We start from the raw sequence: 19,606 nt of genomic DNA on the forward strand, positions 1-19,606 counted from the left end.
AAGTTCTCAGTGAAAGTGGTACTGTTGGATAGAGTGCTACTAGGACTACTACCACATGTACAATCAAGTACTTTTATCGTGTACTTTTTGAGTAATACCCTGTCAAACTCCCATGCAGAGTACAATAATGCATGTTTTCTGCCATCTTTGATGAGAGATAAAATCATTTTTCACCAGAGTGCATGTTTTCTGCCATCTTTGATGAGAGAGAAAATCAGTTTTTGCCATAAGTTCTCAGTGAAAGATGTACTGTTGGACTCAGTACTATTTGAACTACCACCACAAGTACAATCAAGTCATTTAATCGTGTACTTTTTGAGTAATACCCTGTCAAACTCCCATGCAGAGTGCATGTTTTCTGCCATTTTTGATGAGAGATAAAATCATTTTTTGCCATAAGTTCTCAGTGAAAGTGGTACTGCTGGATAGAGTGCTACTAGGACTACTACCACATGTACAATCAAGTACTTTTATCGTGTACTTTTTGAGTAATACCCTGTCAAACTCCCATGCAGAGTACAATAATGCATGTTTTCTGCCATCTTTGATGAGAGATAAAATCATTTTTCACCAGAGTGCATGTTTTCTGCCATCTTTGATGAGAGAGAAAATCAGTTTTTGCCATAAGTTCTCAGTGAAAGATGTACTGTTGGACTCAGTACTATTTGAACTACCACCAAAAGTACAATCAAGTACTTTTATCGTGTACTTTTTGAGTAATACCCTGTCAAACTCCCCTCCAGAGTACAATAATGCATGTTTTCTGCCATTTTTGATGAGAGATAAAATCATTTTTTGCCATAAGTTCTCAGTGAAAGATGTACTGTTGGACTCAGTACTATTTGAACTACCACCACAAGTACAATCAAGTACTTTTATTGTGTATTTTTTGAGTAATACCCTGTCAAACTCCCATGCAGAGTACAATAATGCATGTTTTCTGCCATCTTTGATGAGAGATAAAATCAGTTTTTGCCATAAGTTCTCAGTGAAAGTGGTACTGTTGGACTCAGTACTATTTGAACTACCACCACAAGTACAATCAAGTACTTTTATCGTGTACTTTTTGAGTAATACCCTGTCAAACTCCCATGCAGAGTACAATAATGCATGTTTTCTGCCATCTTTGATGAGAGATAAAATCATTTTTTGCCATAAGTTCTCAGTGAAAGTGGTACTGTTGGATAGAGTGCTACTAGGACTACTACCACATGTACAATCAAGTACTTTTATCGTGTACTTTTTGAGTAATACCCTGTCAAACTCCCATGCAGAGTACAATAATGCATGTTTTCTGCCATCTTTGATGAGAGAGAAAATAATTTTTTGCCATAAGTTCTCAGTGAAAGATGTACTGTTGGTCTCAGTACTATTTGAACTACCACCAAAAGTACAATCAAGTACTTTTATCGTGTACTTTTTGAGTAATACCCTGTCAAACTCCCATGCAGAGTACAATAATGCATGTTTTCTGCCATCTTTGATGAGAGATAAAATCATTTTTCACCAGAGTGCATGTTTTCTGCCATCTTTGATGAGAGAGAAAATCAGTTTTTGCCATAAGTTCTCAGTGAAAGATGTACTGTTGGACTCAGTACTATTTGAACTACCACCAAAAGTACAATCAAGTACTTTTATCGTGTACTTTTTGAGTAATACCCTGTCAAACTCCCATGCAGAGTACAATAATGCATGTTTTCTGCCATTTTTGATGAGAGAGAAAATCAGTTTTTGCCATAAGTTCTCAGTGAAAGATGTACTGTTGGACTCAGTACTATTTGAACTACCACCAAAAGTACAATCAAGTACTTTTATCGTGTATTTTTTGAGTAATACCCTGTCAAACTCCCATGCAGAGTACAATAATGCATGTTTTCTGCCATCTTTGATGAGAGATAAAATCAGTTTTTGCCATAAGTTCTCAGTGAAAGTGGTACTGTTGGACTCAGTACTATTTGAACTACCACCACAAGTACAATCAAGTACTTTTATCGTGTACTTTTTGAGTAATACCCTGTCAAACTCCCCTCCAGAGTACAATAATGCATGTTTTCTGCCATTTTTGATGAGAGATAAAATCATTTTTTGCCATAAGTTCTCAGTGAAAGATGTACTGTTGGACTCAGTACTATTTGAACTACCACCACAAGTACAATCAAGTACTTTTATCGTGTACTTTTTGAGTAATACCCTGTCAAACTCCCATAAAGAGTACAATAATGCATGTTTTCTGCCATCTTTGATGAGAGAGAAAATCAGTTTTTGCCATAAGTTCTCAGTGAAAGATGTACTGTTGGACTCAGTACTATTTGAACTACCACCACAAGTACAATCAAGTCATTTAATCGTGTACTTTTTGAGTAATACCCTGTCAAACTCCCATGCAGAGTGCATGTTTTCTGCCATTTTTGATGAGAGATAAAATCATTTTTTGCCATAAGTTCTCAGTGAAAGTGGTACTGCTGGATAGAGTGCTACTAGGACTACTACCACATGTACAATCAAGTACTTTTATCGTGTACTTTTTGAGTAATACCCTGTCAAACTCCCATGCAGAGTACAATAATGCATGTTTTCTGCCATCTTTGATGAGAGATAAAATCATTTTTCACCAGATTGCATGTTTTCTGCCATCTTTGATGAGAGAGAAAATCAGTTTTTGCCATAAGTTCTCAGTGAAAGATGTACTGTTGGACTCAGTACTATTTGAACTACCACCACAAGTACAATCAAGTACTTTTATCGTGTACTTTTTGAGTAATACCCTGTCAAACTCCCATGCAGAGTACAATAATGCATGTTTTCTGCCATCTTTGATGAGAGATCAAATCATTTTTTGCCATAAGTTCTCAGTGAAAGTGGTACTGTTGGATAGAGTGCTACTAGGACTACTACCACATGTACAATCAAGTACTTTTATCGTGTACTTTTTGAGTAATACCCTGTCAAACTCCCATGCAGAGTACAATAATGCATGTTTTCTGCCATCTTTGATGAGAGATCAAATCATTTTTTGCCATAAGTTCTCAGTGAAAGTGGTACTGTTGGATAGAGTGCTACTAGGACTACTACCACATGTACAATCAAGTACTTTTATCGTGTACTTTTTGAGTAATACCCTGTCAAACTCCCATGCAGAGTACAATAATGCATGTTTTCTGCCATCTTTGATGAGAGATAAAATCATTTTTCACCAGAGTGCATGTTTTCTGCCATCTTTGATGAGAGAGAAAATCAGTTTTTGCCATAAGTTCTCAGTGAAAGATGTACTGTTGGACTCAGTACTATTTGAACTACCACCACAAGTACAATCAAGTCATTTAATCGTGTACTTTTTGAGTAATACCCTGTCAAACTCCCATGCAGAGTGCATGTTTTCTGCCATTTTTGATGAGAGATAAAATCATTTTTTGCCATAAGTTCTCAGTGAAAGTGGTACTGCTGGATAGAGTGCTACTAGGACTACTACCACATGTACAATCAAGTACTTTTATCGTGTACTTTTTGAGTAATACCCTGTCAAACTCCCATGCAGAGTACAATAATGCATGTTTTCTGCCATCTTTGATGAGAGATAAAATCATTTTTCACCAGAGTGCATGTTTTCTGCCATCTTTGATGAGAGAGAAAATCAGTTTTTGCCATAAGTTCTCAGTGAAAGATGTACTGTTGGACTCAGTACTATTTGAACTACCACCAAAAGTACAATCAAGTACTTTTATCGTGTACTTTTTGAGTAATACCCTGTCAAACTCCCCTCCAGAGTACAATAATGCATGTTTTCTGCCATTTTTGATGAGAGATAAAATCATTTTTTGCCATAAGTTCTCAGTGAAAGATGTACTGTTGGACTCAGTACTATTTGAACTACCACCACAAGTACAATCAAGTACTTTTATTGTGTATTTTTTGAGTAATACCCTGTCAAACTCCCATGCAGAGTACAATAATGCATGTTTTCTGCCATCTTTGATGAGAGATAAAATCAGTTTTTGCCATAAGTTCTCAGTGAAAGTGGTACTGTTGGACTCAGTACTATTTGAACTACCACCACAAGTACAATCAAGTACTTTTATCGTGTACTTTTTGAGTAATACCCTGTCAAACTCCCATGCAGAGTACAATAATGCATGTTTTCTGCCATCTTTGATGAGAGATAAAATCATTTTTTGCCATAAGTTCTCAGTGAAAGTGGTACTGTTGGATAGAGTGCTACTAGGACTACTACCACATGTACAATCAAGTACTTTTATCGTGTACTTTTTGAGTAATACCCTGTCAAACTCCCATGCAGAGTACAATAATGCATGTTTTCTGCCATCTTTGATGAGAGAGAAAATAATTTTTTGCCATAAGTTCTCAGTGAAAGATGTACTGTTGGTCTCAGTACTATTTGAACTACCACCAAAAGTTCAATCAAGTACTTTTATCGTGTACTTTTTGAGTAATACCCTGTCAAACTCCCATGCAGAGTACAATAATGCATGTTTTCTGCCATCTTTGATGAGAGATAAAATCATTTTTCACCAGAGTGCATGTTTTCTGCCATCTTTGATGAGAGAGAAAATCAGTTTTTGCCATAAGTTCTCAGTGAAAGATGTACTGTTGGACTCAGTACTATTTGAACTACCACCAAAAGTACAATCAAGTACTTTTATCGTGTACTTTTTGAGTAATACCCTGTCAAACTCCCATGCAGAGTACAATAATGCATGTTTTCTGCCATTTTTGATGAGAGAGAAAATCAGTTTTTGCCATAAGTTCTCAGTGAAAGATGTACTGTTGGACTCAGTACTATTTGAACTACCACCAAAAGTACAATCAAGTACTTTTATCGTGTATTTTTTGAGTAATACCCTGTCAAACTCCCATGCAGAGTACAATAATGCATGTTTTCTGCCATCTTTGATGAGAGATAAAATCAGTTTTTGCCATAAGTTCTCAGTGAAAGTGGTACTGTTGGACTCAGTACTATTTGAACTACCACCACAAGTACAATCAAGTACTTTTATCGTGTACTTTTTGAGTAATACCCTGTCAAACTCCCCTCCAGAGTACAATAATGCATGTTTTCTGCCATTTTTGATGAGAGATAAAATCATTTTTTGCCATAAGTTCTCAGTGAAAGATGTACTGTTGGACTCAGTACTATTTGAACTACCACCACAAGTACAATCAAGTACTTTTATCGTGTACTTTTTGAGTAATACCCTGTCAAACTCCCATAAAGAGTACAATAATGCATGTTTTCTGCCATCTTTGATGAGAGAGAAAATCAGTTTTTGCCATAAGTTCTCAGTGAAAGATGTACTGTTGGACTCAGTACTATTTGAACTACCACCACAAGTACAATCAAATCATTTAATCGTGTACTTTTTGAGTAATACCCTGTCAAACTCCCATGCAGAGTGCATGTTTTCTGCCATTTTTGATGAGAGATAAAATCATTTTTTGCCATAAGTTCTCAGTGAAAGTGGTACTGCTGGATAGAGTGCTACTAGGACTACTACCACATGTACAATCAAGTACTTTTATCGTGTACTTTTTGAGTAATACCCTGTCAAACTCCCATGCAGAGTACAATAATGCATGTTTTCTGCCATCTTTGATGAGAGATAAAATCATTTTTCACCAGATTGCATGTTTTCTGCCATCTTTGATGAGAGAGAAAATCAGTTTTTGCCATAAGTTCTCAGTGAAAGATGTACTGTTGGACTCAGTACTATTTGAACTACCACCACAAGTACAATCAAGTACTTTTATCGTGTACTTTTTGAGTAATACCCTGTCAAACTCCCATGCAGAGTACAATAATGCATGTTTTCTGCCATCTTTGATGAGAGATCAAATCATTTTTTGCCATAAGTTCTCAGTGAAAGTGGTACTGTTGGATAGAGTGCTACTAGGACTACTACCACATGTACAATCAAGTACTTTTATCGTGTACTTTTTGAGTAATACCCTGTCAAACTCCCATGCAGAGTACAATAATGCATGTTTTCTGCCATCTTTGATGAGAGAGAAAATTATTTTTTGCCATAAGTTCTCAGTGAAAGATGTACTGTTGGACTCAGTACTATTTGAACTACCAACACAAGTACAATCAAGTACTTTAATCGTGTACTTTTTGAGTAATACCCTGTCAAACTCCCATGCAGAGTGCATGTTTTCTGCCATTTTTGATGAGAGATAAAATCATTTTTTGCCATAAGTTCTCAGTGAAAGTGGTACTGCTGGATAGAGTGCTACTAGGAGTACTACCACAAGTACAATCAAGTACTTTTATCGTGTACTTTTTGAGTAATACCCTGTCAAACTCCCATGCAGAGTACAATAATGCATGTTTTCTGCCATCTTTGATGAGAGATAAAATCATTTTTCACCAGAGTGCATTTTTTCTGCCATCTTTGATGAGAGATAAAATCATTTTTTGCCATAAGTTCTCAGTGAAAGATGTACTGTTGGACTCAGTACTATTTGAACTACCACCACAAGTACAATCAAGTACTTTTATCGTGTACTTTTTGAGTAATACCCTGTCAAACTCCCATGCAGAGTACAATAATGCATGTTTTCTGCCATCTTTGATGAGAGATAAAATCATTTTTCACCAGAGTGCATGTTTTCTGCCATCTTTGATGAGAGAGAAAATCAGTTTTTGCCATAAGTTCTCAGTGAAAGATGTACTGTTGGACTCAGTACTATTTGAACTACCACCAAAAGTACAATCAAGTACTTTTATCGTGTACTTTTTGAGTAATACCCTGTCAAACTCCCATGCAGAGTACAATAATGCATGTTTTCTGCCATTTTTGATGAGAGATAAAATCATTTTTTGCCATAAGTTCTCAGTGAAAGTGGTACTGCTGGATAGAGTGCTACTAGGACTACTACCACATGTACAATCAAGTACTTTTATCGTGTACTTTTTGAGTAATACCCTGTCAAACTCCCATGCAGAGTACAATAATGCATGTTTTCTGCCATCTTTGATGAGAGATAAAATCATTTTTCACCAGATTGCATGTTTTCTGCCATCTTTGATGAGAGAGAAAATCAGTTTTTGCCATAAGTTCTCAGTGAAAGATGTACTGTTGGACTCAGTACTATTTGAACTACCACCAAAAGTACAATCAAGTACTTTTATCGTGTATTTTTTGAGTAATACCCTGTCAAACTCCCATGCAGAGTACAATAATGCATGTTTTCTGCCATCTTTGATGAGAGATAAAATCAGTTTTTGCCATAAGTTCTCAGTGAAAGTGGTACTGTTGGACTCAGTACTATTTGAACTACCACCACAAGTACAATCAAGTACTTTTATCGTGTACTTTTTGAGTAATACCCTGTCAAACTCCCCTCCAGAGTACAATAATGCATGTTTTCTGCCATTTTTGATGAGAGATAAAATCATTTTTTGCCATAAGTTCTCAGTGAAAGATGTACTGTTGGACTCAGTACTATTTGAACTACCACCACAAGTACAATCAAGTACTTTTATCGTGTACTTTTTGAGTAATACCCTGTCAAACTCCCATGCAGAGTACAATAATGCATGTTTTCTGCCATCTTTGATGAGAGAGAAAATCAGTTTTTGCCATAAGTTCTCAGTGAAAGATGTACTGTTGGACTCAGTACTATTTGAACTACCACCACAAGTACAATCAAGTACTTTAATCGTGTACTTTTTGAGTAATACCCTGTCAAACTCCCATGCAGAGTGCATGTTTTCTGCCATTTTTGATGGGAGATAAAATAATTTTTTGCCATAAGTTCTCACTGAAAGTGGTACTGCTGGATAGAGTGCTACTAGGACTACTACCACATGTACAATCAAGTACTTTTATCGTGTACTTTTTGAGTAATACCCTGTCAAACTCCCATGCAGAGTACAATAATGCATGTTTTCTGCCATCTTTGATGAGAGATAAAATCAGTTTTTGCCATAAGTTCTCAGTGAAAGTGGTACTGTTGGACTCAGTACTATTTGAACTACCACCACAAGTACAATCAAGTACTTTTATCGTGTACTTTTTGAGTAATACCCTGTCAAACTCCCATGCAGAGTACAATAATGCATGTTTTCTGCCATCTTTGATGAGAGATAAAATCAGTTTTTGCCATAAGTTCTCAGTGAAAGTGGTACTGTTGGACTCAGTACTATTTGAACTACCACCACAAGTACAATCAAGTACTTTTATCGTGTACTTTTTGAGTAATACCCTGTCAAACTCCCATGCAGAGTACAATAATGCATGTTTTCTGCCATCTTTGATGAGAGATAAAATCATTTTTTGCCATAAGTTCTCAGTGAAAGTGGTACTGTTGGATAGAGTGCTACTAGGACTACTACCACATGTACAATCAAGTACTTTTATCGTGTACTTTTTGAGTAATACCCTGTCAAACTCCCATGCAGAGTACAATAATGCATGTTTTCTGCCATCTTTGATGAGAGATAAAATCATTTTTCACCAGAGTGCATGTTTTCTGCCATCTTTGATGAGAGAGAAAATCAGTTTTTGCCATAAGTTCTCAGTGAAAGATGTACTGTTGGACTCAGTACTATTTGAACTACCACCACAAGTACAATCAAGTCATTTAATCGTGTACTTTTTGAGTAATACCCTGTCAAACTCCCATGCAGAGTGCATGTTTTCTGCCATTTTTGATGAGAGATAAAATCATTTTTTGCCATAAGTTCTCAGTGAAAGATGTACTGTTGGACTCAGTACTATTTGAACTACCACCAAAAGTACAATCAAGTACTTTTATCGTGTACTTTTTGAGTAATACCCTGTCAAACTCCCCTCCAGAGTACAATAATGCATGTTTTCTGCCATTTTTGATGAGAGATAAAATCATTTTTTGCCATAAGTTCTCAGTGAAAGATGTACTGTTGGACTCAGTACTATTTGAACTACCACCAAAAGTACAATCAAGTACTTTTATCGTGTACTTTTTGAGTAATACCCTGTCAAACTCCCCTCCAGAGTACAATAATGCATGTTTTCTGCCATTTTTGATGAGAGATAAAATCATTTTTTGCCATAAGTTCTCAGTGAAAGATGTACTGTTGGACTCAGTACTATTTGAACTACCACCAAAAGTACAATCAAGTACTTTTATCGTGTACTTTTTGAGTAATACCCTGTCAAACTCCCCTCCAGAGTACAATAATGCATGTTTTCTGCCATTTTTGATGAGAGATAAAATCATTTTTTGCCATAAGTTCTCAGTGAAAGATGTACTGTTGGACTCAGTACTATTTGAACTACCACCACAAGTACAATCAAGTACTTTTATTGTGTATTTTTTGAGTAATACCCTGTCAAACTCCCATGCAGAGTACAATAATGCATGTTTTCTGCCATCTTTGATGAGAGATAAAATCAGTTTTTGCCATAAGTTCTCAGTGAAAGTGGTACTGTTGGACTCAGTACTATTTGAACTACCACCACAAGTACAATCAAGTACTTTTATCGTGTACTTTTTGAGTAATACCCTGTCAAACTCCCATGCAGAGTACAATAATGCATGTTTTCTGCCATCTTTGATGAGAGATAAAATCATTTTTTGCCATAAGTTCTCAGTGAAAGTGGTACTGTTGGATAGAGTGCTACTAGGACTACTACCACATGTACAATCAAGTACTTTTATCGTGTACTTTTTGAGTAATACCCTGTCAAACTCCCATGCAGAGTACAATAATGCATGTTTTCTGCCATCTTTGATGAGAGAGAAAATAATTTTTTGCCATAAGTTCTCAGTGAAAGATGTACTGTTGGTCTCAGTACTATTTGAACTACCACCAAAAGTACAATCAAGTACTTTTATCGTGTACTTTTTGAGTAATACCCTGTCAAACTCCCATGCAGAGTACAATAATGCATGTTTTCTGCCATCTTTGATGAGAGATAAAATCATTTTTCACCAGAGTGCATGTTTTCTGCCATCTTTGATGAGAGAGAAAATCAGTTTTTGCCATAAGTTCTCAGTGAAAGATGTACTGTTGGACTCAGTACTATTTGAACTACCACCAAAAGTACAATCAAGTACTTTTATCGTGTACTTTTTGAGTAATACCCTGTCAAACTCCCATGCAGAGTACAATAATGCATGTTTTCTGCCATTTTTGATGAGAGAGAAAATCAGTTTTTGCCATAAGTTCTCAGTGAAAGATGTACTGTTGGACTCAGTACTATTTGAACTACCACCAAAAGTACAATCAAGTACTTTTATCGTGTATTTTTTGAGTAATACCCTGTCAAACTCCCCTCCAGAGTACAATAATGCATGTTTTCTGCCATTTTTGATGAGAGATAAAATCATTTTTTGCCATAAGTTCTCAGTGAAAGATGTACTGTTGGACTCAGTACTATTTGAACTACCACCACAAGTACAATCAAGTACTTTTATCGTGTACTTTTTGAGTAATACCCTGTCAAACTCCCATGCAGAGTACAATAATGCATGTTTTCTGCCATCTTTGATGAGAGAGAAAATCAGTTTTTGCCATAAGTTCTCAGTGAAAGATGTACTGTTGGACTCAGTACTATTTGAACTACCACCACAAGTACAATCAAGTACTTTAATCGTGTACTTTTTGAGTAATACCCTGTCAAACTCCCATGCAGAGTGCATGTTTTCTGCCATTTTTGATGGGAGATAAAATAATTTTTTGCCATAAGTTCTCACTGAAAGTGGTACTGCTGGATAGAGTGCTACTAGGACTACTACCACATGTACAATCAAGTACTTTTATCGTGTACTTTTTGAGTAATACCCTGTCAAACTCCCATGCAGAGTACAATAATGCATGTTTTCTGCCATCTTTGATGAGAGATAAAATCAGTTTTTGCCATAAGTTCTCAGTGAAAGTGGTACTGTTGGACTCAGTACTATTTGAACTACCACCACAAGTACAATCAAGTACTTTTATCGTGTACTTTTTGAGTAATACCCTGTCAAACTCCCATGCAGAGTACAATAATGCATGTTTTCTGCCATCTTTGATGAGAGATAAAATCATTTTTTGCCATAAGTTCTCAGTGAAAGTGGTACTGTTGGATAGAGTGCTACTAGGACTACTACCACATGTACAATCAAGTACTTTTATCGTGTACTTTTTGAGTAATACCCTGTCAAACTCCCATGCAGAGTACAATAATGCATGTTTTCTGCCATCTTTGATGAGAGATAAAATCATTTTTCACCAGAGTGCATGTTTTCTGCCATCTTTGATGAGAGAGAAAATCAGTTTTTGCCATAAGTTCTCAGTGAAAGATGTACTGTTGGACTCAGTACTATTTGAACTACCACCACAAGTACAATCAAGTCATTTAATCGTGTACTTTTTGAGTAATACCCTGTCAAACTCCCATGCAGAGTGCATGTTTTCTGCCATTTTTGATGAGAGATAAAATCATTTTTCACCAGAGTGCATGTTTTCTGCCATCTTTGATGAGAGAGAAAATCAGTTTTTGCCATAAGTTCTCAGTGAAAGATGTACTGTTGGACTCAGTACTATTTGAACTACCACCAAAAGTACAATCAAGTACTTTTATCGTGTACTTTTTGAGTAATACCCTGTCAAACTCCCCTCCAGAGTACAATAATGCATGTTTTCTGCCATTTTTGATGAGAGATAAAATCATTTTTTGCCATAAGTTCTCAGTGAAAGATGTACTGTTGGACTCAGTACTATTTGAACTACCACCACAAGTACAATCAAGTACTTTTATTGTGTATTTTTTGAGTAATACCCTGTCAAACTCCCATGCAGAGTACAATAATGCATGTTTTCTGCCATCTTTGATGAGAGATAAAATCAGTTTTTGCCATAAGTTCTCAGTGAAAGTGGTACTGTTGGACTCAGTACTATTTGAACTACCACCACAAGTACAATCAAGTACTTTTATCGTGTACTTTTTGAGTAATACCCTGTCAAACTCCCATGCAGAGTACAATAATGCATGTTTTCTGCCATCTTTGATGAGAGATAAAATCATTTTTTGCCATAAGTTCTCAGTGAAAGTGGTACTGTTGGATAGAGTGCTACTAGGACTACTACCACATGTACAATCAAGTACTTTTATCGTGTACTTTTTGAGTAATACCCTGTCAAACTCCCATGCAGAGTACAATAATGCATGTTTTCTGCCATCTTTGATGAGAGAGAAAATTATTTTTTGCCATAAGTTCTCAGTGAAAGATGTACTGTTGGTCTCAGTACTATTTGAACTACCACCAAAAGTACAATCAAGTACTTTTATCGTGTACTTTTTGAGTAATACCCTGTCAAACTCCCATGCAGAGTACAATAATGCATGTTTTCTGCCATCTTTGATGAGAGATAAAATCATTTTTCACCAGAGTGCATGTTTTCTGCCATCTTTGATGAGAGAGAAAATCAGTTTTTGCCATAAGTTCTCAGTGAAAGATGTACTGTTGGACTCAGTACTATTTGAACTACCACCACAAGTACAATCAAGTCATTTAATCGTGTACTTTTTGAGTAATACCCTGTCAAACTCCCATGCAGAGTGCATGTTTTCTGCCATTTTTGATGAGAGATAAAATCATTTTTTGCCATAAGTTCTCAGTGAAAGTGGTACTGCTGGATAGAGTGCTACTAGGACTACTACCACATGTACAATCAAGTACTTTTATCGTGTACTTTTTGAGTAATACCCTGTCAAACTCCCATGCAGAGTACAATAATGCATGTTTTCTGCCATCTTTGATGAGAGATAAAATCATTTTTCACCAGATTGCATGTTTTCTGCCATCTTTGATGAGAGAGAAAATCAGTTTTTGCCATAAGTTCTCAGTGAAAGATGTACTGTTGGACTCAGTACTATTTGAACTACCACCAAAAGTACAATCAAGTACTTTTATCGTGTATTTTTTGAGTAATACCCTGTCAAACTCCCATGCAGAGTACAATAATGCATGTTTTCTGCCATCTTTGATGAGAGATAAAATCAGTTTTTGCCATAAGTTCTCAGTGAAAGTGGTACTGTTGGACTCAGTACTATTTGAACTACCACCACAAGTACAATCAAGTACTTTTATCGTGTACTTTTTGAGTAATACCCTGTCAAACTCCCCTCCAGAGTACAATAATGCATGTTTTCTGCCATTTTTGATGAGAGATAAAATCATTTTTTGCCATAAGTTCTCAGTGAAAGATGTACTGTTGGACTCAGTACTATTTGAACTACCACCACAAGTACAATCAAGTACTTTTATCGTGTACTTTTTGAGTAATACCCTGTCAAACTCCCATGCAGAGTACAATAATGCATGTTTTCTGCCATCTTTGATGAGAGAGAAAATCAGTTTTTGCCATAAGTTCTCAGTGAAAGATGTACTGTTGGACTCAGTACTATTTGAACTACCACCACAAGTACAATCAAGTACTTTAATCGTGTACTTTTTGAGTAATACCCTGTCAAACTCCCATGCAGAGTGCATGTTTTCTGCCATTTTTGATGGGAGATAAAATAATTTTTTGCCATAAGTTCTCACTGAAAGTGGTACTGCTGGATAGAGTGCTACTAGGACTACTACCACATGTACAATCAAGTACTTTTATCGTGTACTTTTTGAGTAATACCCTGTCAAACTCCCATGCAGAGTACAATAATGCATGTTTTCTGCCATCTTTGATGAGAGATAAAATCATTTTTCACCAGAGTGCATGTTTTCTGCCATCTTTGATGAGAGAGAAAATCAGTTTTTGCCATAAGTTCTCAGTGAAAGATGTACTGTTGGACTCAGTACTATTTGAACTACCACCAAAAGTACAATCAAGTACTTTTATCGTGTACTTTTTGAGTAATACCCTGTCAAACTCCCCTCCAGAGTACAATAATGCATGTTTTCTGCCATTTTTGATGAGAGATAAAATCATTTTTTGCCATAAGTTCTCAGTGAAAGATGTACTGTTGGACTCAGTACTATTTGAACTACCACCACAAGTACAATCAAGTACTTTTATTGTGTATTTTTTGAGTAATACCCTGTCAAACTCCCATGCAGAGTACAATAATGCATGTTTTCTGCCATCTTTGATGAGAGATAAAATCAGTTTTTGCCATAAGTTCTCAGTGAAAGTGGTACTGTTGGACTCAGTACTATTTGAACTACCACCACAAGTACAATCAAGTACTTTTATCGTGTACTTTTTGAGTAATACCCTGTCAAACTCCCATGCAGAGTACAATAATGCATGTTTTCTGCCATCTTTGATGAGAGATAAAATCATTTTTTGCCATAAGTTCTCAGTGAAAGTGGTACTGTTGGATAGAGTGCTACTAGGACTACTACCACATGTACAATCAAGTACTTTTATCGTGTACTTTTTGAGTAATACCCTGTCAAACTCCCATGCAGAGTACAATAATGCATGTTTTCTGCCATCTTTGATGAGAGAGAAAATTATTTTTTGCCATAAGTTCTCAGTGAAAGATGTACTGTTGGACTCAGTACTATTTGAACTACCACCAAAAGTACAATCAAGTACTTTTATCGTGTACTTTTTGAGTAATACCCTGTCAAACTCCCATGCAGAGTATAATAATGCATGTTTTCTGCCATCTTTGATGAGAGATAAAATCATTTTTCACCAGAGTGCATGTTTTCTGCCATCTTTGATGAGAGAGAAAATCAGTTTTTGCCATAAGTTCTCAGTGAAAGATGTACTGTTGGACTCAGTACTATTTGAACTACCACCAAAAGTACAATCAAGTACTTTTATCGCGTACTTTTTGAGTAATACCCTGTCAAACTCCCATGCAGAGTACAATAATGCATGTTTTCTGCCATTTTTGATGAGAGATAAAATCATTTTTTGCCATAAGTTCTCAGTGAAAGATGTACTGTTGGACTCAGTACTATTTGAACTACCACCACAAGTACAATCAAGTACTTTTATCGTGTACTTTTTGAGTAATACCCTGTCAAACTCCCATGCAGAGTACAATAATGCATGTTTTCTGCCATCTTTGATGAGAGATAAAATCATTTTTCACCAGAGTGCATGTTTTCTGCCATCTTTGATGAGAGAGAAAATCAGTTTTTGCCATAAGTTCTCAGTGAAAGATGTACTGTTGGACTCAGTACTATTTGAACTACCACCACAAGTACAATCAAGTCATTTAATCGTGTACTTTTTGAGTAATACCCTGTCAAACTCCCATGCAGAGTGCATGTTTTCTGCCATTTTTGATGAGAGATAAAATCATTTTTTGCCATAAGTTCTCAGTGAAAGTGGTACTGCTGGATAGAGTGCTACTAGGACTACTACCACATGTACAATCAAGTACTTTTATCGTGTACTTTTTGAGTAATACCCTGTCAAACTCCCATGCAGAGTACAATAATGCATGTTTTCTGCCATCTTTGATGAGAGATAAAATCATTTTTCACCAGATTGCATGTTTTCTGCCATCTTTGATGAGAGAGAAAATCCGTTTTTGCCATAAGTTCTCAGTGAAAGATGTACTGTTGGACTCAGTACTATTTGAACTACCACCAAAAGTACAATCAAGTACTTTTATCGTGTATTTTTTGAGTAATACCCTGTCAAACTCCCATGCAGAGTACAATAATGCATGTTTTCTGCCATCTTTGATGAGAGATAAAATCAGTTTTTGCCATAAGTTCTCAGTGAAAGTGGTACTGTTGGACTCAGTACTATTTGAACTACCACCACAAGTACAATCAAGTACTTTTATCGTGTACTTTTTGAGTAATACCCTGTCAAACTCCCCTCCAGAGTACAATAATGCATGTTTTCTGCCATTTTTGATGAGAGATAAAATCATTTTTTGTCATAAGTTCTCAGTGAAAGATGTACTGTTGGACTCAGTACTATTTGAACTACCACCACAAGTACAATCAAGTACTTTTATCGTGTACTTTTTGAGTAATACCCTGTCAAACTCCCATGCAGAGTGCATGTTTTCTGCCATTTTTGATGGGAGATAAAATAATTTTTTGCCATAAGTTCTCACTGAAAGTGGTACTGCTGGATAGAGTGCTACTAGGACTACTACCACATGTACAATCAAGTACTTTTATCGTGTACTTTTTGAGTAATACCCTGTCAAACTCCCATGCAGAGTACAATAATGCATGTTTTCTGCCATCTTTGATGAGAGATAAAATCAGTTTTTGCCATAAGTTCTCAGTGAAAGTGGTACTGTTGGACTCAGTACTATTTGAACTACCACCACAAGTACAATCAAGTACTTTTATCGTGTACTTTTTGAGTAATACCCTGTCAAACTCCCATGCAGAGTACAATAATGCATGTTTTCTGCCATCTTTGATGAGAGATAAAATCAGTTTTTGCCATAAGTTCTCAGTGAAAGTGGTACTGTTGGACTCAGTACTATTTGAACTACCACCACAAGTACAATCAAGTACTTTTATCGTGTACTTTTTGAGTAATACCCTGTCAAACTCCCATGCAGAGTACAATAATGCATGTTTTCTGCCATCTTTGATGAGAGATAAAATCATTTTTTGCCATAAGTTCTCAGTGAAAGTGGTACTGTTGGATAGAGTGCTACTAGGACTACTACCACATGTACAATCAAGTACTTTTATCGTGTACTTTTTGAGTAATACCCTGTCAAACTCCCATGCAGAGTACAATAATGCATGTTTTCTGCCATCTTTGATGAGAGAGAAAATTATTTTTTGCCATAAGTTCTCAGTGAAAGATGTACTGTTGGACTCAGTACTATTTGAACTACCACCAAAAGTACAATCAAGTACTTTTATCGTGTACTTTTTGAGTAATACCCTGTCAAACTCCCATGCAGAGTACAATAATGCATGTTTTCTGCCATCTTTGATGAGAGATAAAATCATTTTTCACCAGAGTGCATGTTTTCTGCCATCTTTGATGAGAGAGAAAATCAGTTTTTGCCATAAGTTCTCAGTGAAAGATGTACTGTTGGACTCAGTACTATTTGAACTACCACCAAAAGTACAATCAAGTACTTTTATCGTGTACTTTTTGAGTAATACCCTGTCAAACTCCCATGCAGAGTACAATAATGCATGTTTTCTGCCATTTTTGATGAGAGATAAAATCATTTTTTGCCATAAGTTCTCAGTGAAAGATGTACTGTTGGACTCAGTACTATTTGAACTACCACCACAAGTACAATCAAGTACTTTTATCGTGTACTTTTTGAGTAATACCCTGTCAAACTCCCATGCAGAGTACAATAATGCATGTTTTCTGCCATCTTTGATGAGAGATAAAATCATTTTTCACCAGAGTGCATGTTTTCTGCCATCTTTGATGAGAGAGAAAATCAGTTTTTGCCATAAGTTCTCAGTGAAAGTGGTACTGTTGGACTCAGTACTATTTGAACTACCACCACAAGTACAATCAAGTACTTTTATCGTGTACTTTTTGAGTAATACCCTGTCAAACTCCCCTCCAGAGTACAATAATGCATGTTTTCTGCCATTTTTGATGAGAGATAAAATCATTTTTTGCCATAAGTTCTCAGTGAAAGATGTACTGTTGGACTCAGTACTATTTGAACTACCACCACAAGTACAATCAAGTACTTTTATCGTGTACTTTTTGAGTAATACCCTGTCAAACTCCCATGCAGAGTACAATAATGCATGTTTTCTGCCATCTTTGATGAGAGAGAAAATCAGTTTTTGCCATAAGTTCTCAGTGAAAGATGTACTGTTGGACTCAGTACTATTTGAACTACCACCACAAGTACAATCAAGTACTTTTATCGTGTACTTTTTGAGTAATACCCTGTCAAACTCCCATGCAGAGTACAATAATGCATGTTTTCTGCCATTTTTGATGAGAGATAAAATCATTTTTTGCCATAAGTTCTCAGTGAAAGATGTACTGTTGGACTCAGTACTATTTGAACTACCACCACAAGTACAATCAAGTACTTTTATCGTGTACTTTTTGAGTAATACCCTGTCAAACTCCCATGCAGAGTACAATAATGCATGTTTTCTGCCATCTTTGATGAGAGATAAAATCATTTTTCACCAGAGTGCATGTTTTCTGCCATCTTTGATGAGAGAGAAAATCAGTTTTTGCCATAAGTTCTCAGTGAAAGATGTACTGTTGGACTCAGTACTATTTGAACTACCACCACAAGTACAATCAAGTCATTTAATCGTGTACTTTTTGAGTAATACCCTGTCAAACTCCCATGCAGAGTGCATGTTTTCTGCCATTTTTGATGAGAGATAAAATCATTTTTTGCCATAAGTTCTCAGTGAAAGTGGTACTGCTGGATAGAGTGCTACTAGGACTACTACCACATGTACAATCAAGTACTTTTATCGTGTACTTTTTGAGTAATACCCTGTCAAACTCCCATGCAGAGTACAATAATGCATGTTTTCTGCCATCTTTGATGAGAGATAAAATCATTTTTCACCAGATTGCATGTTTTCTGCCATCTTTGATGAGAGAGAAAATCAGTTTTTGCCATAAGTTCTCAGTGAAAGATGTACTGTTGGACTCAGTACTATTTGAACTACCACCAAAAGTACAATCAAGTACTTTTATCGTGTATTTTTTGAGTAATACCCTGTCAAACTCCCATGCAGAGTACAATAATGCATGTTTTCTGCCATCTTTGATGAGAGATAAAATCAGTTTTTGCCATAAGTTCTCAGTGAAAGATGTACTGTTGGACTCAGTACTATTTGAACTACCACCACAAGTACAATCAAGTCATTTAATCGTGTACTTTTTGAGTAATACCCTGTCAAACTCCCATGCAGAGTGCATGTTTTCTGCCATTTTTGATGAGAGATAAAATCATTTTTTGCCATAAGTTCTCAGTGAAAGTGGTACTGCTGGATAGAGTGCTACTAGGACTACTACCACATGTACAATCAAGTACTTTTATCGTGTACTTTTTGAGTAATACCCTGTCAAACTCCCATGCAGAGTACAATAATGCATGTTTTCTGCCATCTTTGATGAGAGATAAAATCATTTTTCACCAGATTGCATGTTTTCTGCCATCTTTGATGAGAGAGAAAATCAGTTTTTGCCATAAGTTCTCAGTGAAAGATGTACTGTTGGACTCAGTACTATTTGAACTACCACCAAAAGTACAATCAAGTACTTTTATCGTGTATTTTTTGAGTAATACCCTGTCAAACTCCCATGCAGAGTACAATAATGCATGTTTTCTGCCATCTTTGATGAGAGATAAAATCAGTTTTTGCCATAAGTTCTCAGTGAAAGTGGTACTGTTGGACTCAGTACTATTTGAACTACCACCACAAGTACAATCAAGTACTTTTATCGTGTACTTTTTGAGTAATACCCTGTCAAACTCCCCTCCAGAGTACAATAATGCATGTTTTCTGCCATTTTTGATGAGAGATAAAATCATTTTTTGCCATAAGTTCTCAGTGAAAGATGTACTGTTGGACTCAGTACTATTTGAACTACCACCACAAGTACAATCAAGTACTTTTATCGTGTACTTTTTGAGTAATACCCTGTCAAACTCCCATGCAGAGTACAATAATGCATGTTTTCTGCCATCTTTGATGAGAGAGAAAATCAGTT

The sequence above is a fragment of the Notothenia rossii genome (genome assembly GCF_949606895.1).
Source record: "Notothenia rossii genome assembly, contig: scaffold_98, whole genome shotgun sequence".
Taxonomy (NCBI): Eukaryota; Metazoa; Chordata; class Actinopteri; order Perciformes; family Nototheniidae; genus Notothenia; species Notothenia rossii.